The sequence below is a fragment of the Eumetopias jubatus genome, unplaced genomic scaffold, assembly GCF_037043125.1.
Source record: "Eumetopias jubatus isolate StellerSeaLion01/CBP00866 unplaced genomic scaffold, mEumJub1_p1.0 scaffold_3, whole genome shotgun sequence".
NCBI classification, from domain to species: domain Eukaryota; kingdom Metazoa; phylum Chordata; class Mammalia; order Carnivora; family Otariidae; genus Eumetopias; species Eumetopias jubatus.
The window spans coordinates 147,135,056-147,140,664 of NW_028274809.1; the positions used below are offsets into that span (position 1 = coordinate 147,135,056).

At 35.1% G+C, this 5,609-nt stretch overlaps 1 pseudogene; it reads right to left on the bottom strand.

The window, feature by feature from the left end:
- Positions 1–395: 395 nt before the first annotated feature.
- Positions 396–767, bottom strand: LOC114209421 (mth938 domain-containing protein pseudogene; annotated as a pseudogene).
- Positions 768–5,609: the final 4,842 nt, after the last annotated feature.

The following is a 5,609-nucleotide window of genomic DNA, read 5'->3' on the forward strand; positions in this document are numbered from 1 at the left end:
TCATGCACATACTCTCCCTCTCTCTTTCTCTCTCACTGTCTCTCTAAAATAAATAATCTTAAAAAAAGAAAAAACGAAAGAAGAAAAAAATAGAAGTAATCAACATTGCTAGAATAAAAGGAATCCATATAAGGAAATGTGAGAGGATCTGCCTAGAATTCAAGCTAAAGAGACATAGAAGGATTTGGAATAAAAGTGATATAATTATGAGTTAAATATACAAAAGCCATTCTTTTACTCTGTTTCTTAAAAAAAAAGCATATTTTCCAGGTTTCATTTAATAGCAGGAATATTTTAAAACGTTTAAGTCAACCATGCAAAAACTAAAAAAAATTCTTTATGTAGCTTTATTTTTTTTAAATTATAGCTTAGTGATTTATTCTCCTAAGTCTCCATCAGCAGATGGAATGGAAGACCCCTACCACGCTGATGCCTTTGTCAGCCAAAGCATTATAGTCCTTTAATAAGCCTGCCCTCTCTGCAGGACCCGCACATCAATGCCTTGTTTCTCTGAGCACTTTGCAGTTGATGGAGGCACCTTTAAGGCCTCACTCATCCCTCGGCCTATCACAACGGTCTGCACGCTCTTCTTGACAACTTCCTCCACATCTGCAGGCTGCATACAAGGAGAATGCTCGGTTCCTATATCTCTCCAACCCCAAGCCTGACTTCTCCCTGGCCACACTTTGAGGTATTTATAGGTTTTAGTAGAGCCTTCTACTTTCATTTGCCACCCATGATAGAGAAGCAATTTTAGAGGAGAGCATGAGGAACTTAACTGAACTCCAATGTCCTCTCTTTATGGGAGTTGAGAGCCCAAAGGGCTCCGAGGGTTACCTCTTCTTATATAGCTTTAAAAACAACTTGCCCACCCATAATACATACACTGATAACAGCATGAAATAAATCAGCAACCTTACTGAACAACCAAAATAAGCTATTCATTCCATTTTGTTTAAATAACATATCCCTATAAATAAAGATCTTTTAAACTGTATCTATTTAATAGATGTTTCAATTATCTATTGTTGCATAACAAGTCACTCCAAAAGTTAATGTCTTGAAACAATATCAATTTGTTATTTCTGGACAATTCTATGAGCTGACTGGGCTTTCCTGGATGGCTCTTCTCCAAGATGGATCAGCTGAGGTCACTCACTTGCTGCATAAAGCAGGTGGTCAGGCTGCATTAAAGATCCGAGAGAACTTTACACACGTCTGGCACTTCAGTGTTCCTCCACAGGGCCTCCCTCTCCACACGACAGTTTTGGGCTTCCTTATGGCACAGTGGTCTCAGGGTGGTCATTCTTACAAGAGGCCTCATTTGCCCAGAAAACACAGTAAGGCAAGCTTCTGGGCCTCTTAAAAGCTAGGCGCATATGGCCTTAAAACCATCATTTTTGCCACATTTTTTAAGTCAAAACAAGGCCAGCTCATATTCAAAGTTAGAACTAAAGATTCCACATCTGGATGGGAGGAAGAAAGGATTTATATTGGGTAAGTCTGATCACTACCTACTACAATAAGTATATAATAGGTATAGTTTATTTTCAGTGAAAGTAAGAATCCTCCATTTCCATAGTTAAATATCAGAACTGAAGGATTAGAAAACTCTTTTTGAAGATTACTGATAGAACCATACAGGAATTGTAGCAGCCACGGATAAGGTCATAGAAGTAGTTTGAATGTAGGATTAGGCTCACCCCAGTTAATGCTAGGAGGTACCATTCATACCCCTATTTGTTCAGCTTTTTTTTTTTAATGAAACTACTCCAAATAGATAGTCCACGAATTTATAATTTTGTGTTCAAATAGTTTTGAAAAATAATGAAAAATATTTCTATTCTTTTAAAGATTTGACAACAGATACTAAAATAAGAACTTTCTAATTAAGGCTAAGTTTCCACCAGGAAGAAGCAATTTCTAGAATGGGGGTTCTTAGCCTCGGAGAGTCAGTAAATGTTTGAGATTTATGCAAAATTTTGCTTATATACATTTTTCTGGGTAGACGGTTCATTAGCTCTCTTCTCAGTTTTGGTCTGCCCGTCTTTTACGTCTCAGTATGTAGTCAGAAGAGCTATATTTGAACCATGATTTGATCAACTTTAACCAAATCTTTCATTTGTCCAATGAAAATAATACTACTTCTTCTGCCACAAAAGCAATACTAGGAATATGAGTTATCACTTGTAAACTAATTATTAAAATATTATTTTTAGAAACCATGGTTTTTAAATTATGATTTTTCTCATATGGGATCTAAGTAACTAAAATCGACTAATTAACCACTTGTCATGTGCTTCAAAATCTCTTAAATGCTTTAAAAGTATCTTATTTGGTCCCCACAGCAACACTATGAAATAGGTTTCACGATTCCCAGTTTACTGCTAGGAAAACTCAAGAGATAAAAATTTTAGTTGTTGCTATATAGTCACCCAATAGAATGAACTGTAGTATTACTTCATTAACACTGAACCTCTCTCCTTAGAAGAAATATATATCTCCTTCCTGTGAAATTCAAAAATGGTGATGTAATTTGGTTTATCCAGGTAGAAGTACCTGTCACTTCGGGGCATAAGCTTTCAGAACTAGTGTAAAATTCACCATGTTCTCTTTCACCTGCTATGATCATGGAGGATGTGTCAAGTGAAAGCCTGGGTCAGGAGTGAGGAAGACATGGAAGACCAATAAAGATAAATGAGGTATGAATGAGAGATAGACTTAGTTATCTTAAACCAAGAAAATTTTAGCATGTGTTTGCTATCACAGTCACACCTACCCTATCCTGACTGATATATACACCCCGTAAAAAGGGGAGCCAATCCAATCGGGCTCCAAAGCCTGAACTTTGAACTGCTCTGCTCTTCTACCTCTCTTGATTTTACAAATAACATTTTTTTTTTTTTAACTCATGTTCATTCATCAACCTCTTATGTTTTCTGAGGAAACATTTCATTGTACCCTTGAGAAGACATTTTGTCCTGCGTGGTGCTAGTTTGCAGAGAACAATGATAGGATGTAAGCCTGCCAAACTTCACCAAAGAACTATTTTGAAGTTTGGGATACCCTCCAATGCTAGAATGGGAAATCTATTACAGATGCTAAAAATATATGTGCTAAGCTAATTGAGGGAAATAAGAAATAAATTGGAACATAGGCTGTTTAGATAATTGGGACCTCGACTGTTAAATTGATGCTACCCTATTAAAATAATTATAACTTAGGGGAGTCTGAGTGGCGCAGTCCTTTGAGCGACTGACTTTTGATTTCAGCTCAGGTCGTGATCTCAGAGTTATGAGATCCAGCCCCAAGTCAGGCTCTGTGCTCAGCAGGGAGTCTGCTTGAGCTTCTCTCCTTCTGACCCTTGCCCCACTCTCTCTCTCTCTCAAAATAAATAAATATTTAAAAAATAAATAAAACTTAGAAAAGCCTTAATTCATGAATTTTTGTAAGGTTTTTGTAAAAGAACTTATATAAATGAAATTCTACTTGTACACTGCTAAGATACTCAAAAGAGCTGAGATGGTCAACAAGATCCTTTTCCTGAACTAACATGGCTAAAAATTGCTTTGATGAAGATGAGGGTGATTACAATGATGATAATGATGATGATAAAGACACCAGCTAACATTTGTCAAGGGTTTACTGTGTGCCAGGCCATCTGCTAAGTGATTTTCCTTTTGCAGCCTTGTATGGTGTGTGTGATTACAACCTCCATTATATAAAGGGAAAGCTAGTATAACTAAAGAAAGTGTGCTGAAATTGGACCCAAACAAACTGAATTCAGAGCTCCCATGCTCAATCACTCTGGTATATTTGCCCTGTGCAACTGAGATAATATCTGTGTTTCTTTTCAGGTAAAGCTTTCCTAAGATGCTGGATCATAGACTGAGGTTCTTTATCAGAAACTCATTTGTATTGTTTCTGACAAAAAAAAAAAAAAAAAAAACTGGCAATTAATAATGAGCAGAGTCAAATGGTCCTCCAATTAAGGGAAGATGCAAAACCTAAGGTTAACTTTTTTCATACCAAGGACCCAACACTTTCATATTTGGAGCAAAGATTGTATTTTTTAATTTGTGTGCTGTTATTTTACTTCAGTTGTAAACTGAGAATACTACAGTATATAATAGTGTCCAAAGTGTTCATTAGCACATAATATAGAATATAATCTTTCCAAAACTAAGCTGATTTGGGCTACTATTATATCAGAAATTAGCTTCATCTAAAATAAGGGTTGAAGGGAGCAAAATATTGCTTTGAATTAGGTAGAGGAGAAAAAAGGGACTAGAGAGAGGAGAAATATTTCTGTGAAATTCTATATCTTTGATTTATTTCCTTTCTTAGTTTTAGTTTTTTAAGTCTGAGTTTAAGGTCAATCAAGCATTTGCTTAATTATGCAGAAATAACTAATGCAATTTCAAACTATAGTTAATAGACACTTAAATTTTTTTATTACTATACATAAGATTTTGTGTACAATATGCATTACTATTGGAAAACAAACAAAACCAACTGGAATTGTATTTGTTCAAAGCTTTATTTTGCTTTAGAAATTATTTGTGAAAACAATATTATGCAAGACTAAATTAGTGTATGGGGGTTTTTTTGTTCTTTTTTTCCCTCTAATTTCTCCCCCAGTCTTCTAGGGGGTGTGCTTGTCTTTCAAAAAGAGGTATTAATTAAAAAGAAGTCTCCACAAATGGATTTGAAAGCTTTAATTTAGGTAAATCAGGAAAATGCAAATATAATATTTGTCATAGCAGAGTGGCTTAGCTTTGCTCTCTGATGCCTTTCATATATTTCTCGTTGCCATGGATTCCTGCCTATCATGTTCATGACAAGCATTCAAAGCAGAAATATTGTAGGAGGATTGCCTGTCTGAGAATACACATACTACTTAAGGCCTTTATTTCTGGCTCACTGACACCATTCACCTAAACAAAAAGAGGGAGTGGTCAAACAGGCAATACTTATCTTTTTTCTTGTTTTGTTACTGTCAAGACCCTTTACCCTGGCATGTTTATTTTATAGAGTGGCTTTTCTTTGTGTTCCTTACCTGTTATCAGATCAGTGCCTCCTAGTGGTCAGTAAAGGTCATAAACACCATTTCTTGCATTGTCTTCCTAAAGCAGGGTTGGTGAGCCTTTCGAGTTTCGATCTGTATAGCTAATCTGGGATCCACAATGTTTTACTAACTTGATAGTTTTTTGGGTATATGAGTCACTTTCCTGTTTCCATTGTATTAAAATTTCCACATTTGTCTTAGAAAAGGTCTGTCCATGTGCTGTCCAATACAATAGTCACAAGCCACATGTAGATTTTTAAATTAAAATAAAAAGTAAATTAAATTAAAGCTAGAACAGAATAGTTGCACAGTGATGGTTTCTGAGACAAAGATAAAATCTGTAGAATATATATTAATGCAAGAACTTATTAATATTTTTACTTTTTATTAATATTTTAAATACTTCGTATTACAATATGATCTCTATATCTATAAAACATTACTCTACTTTAAAATAAAATCTTGTTGCTTTGAAACATATTTTTAACTTTGCAAACCCCGGGTTCTACTTTAAAAATCTGGTCACATGATTATAAGTAGT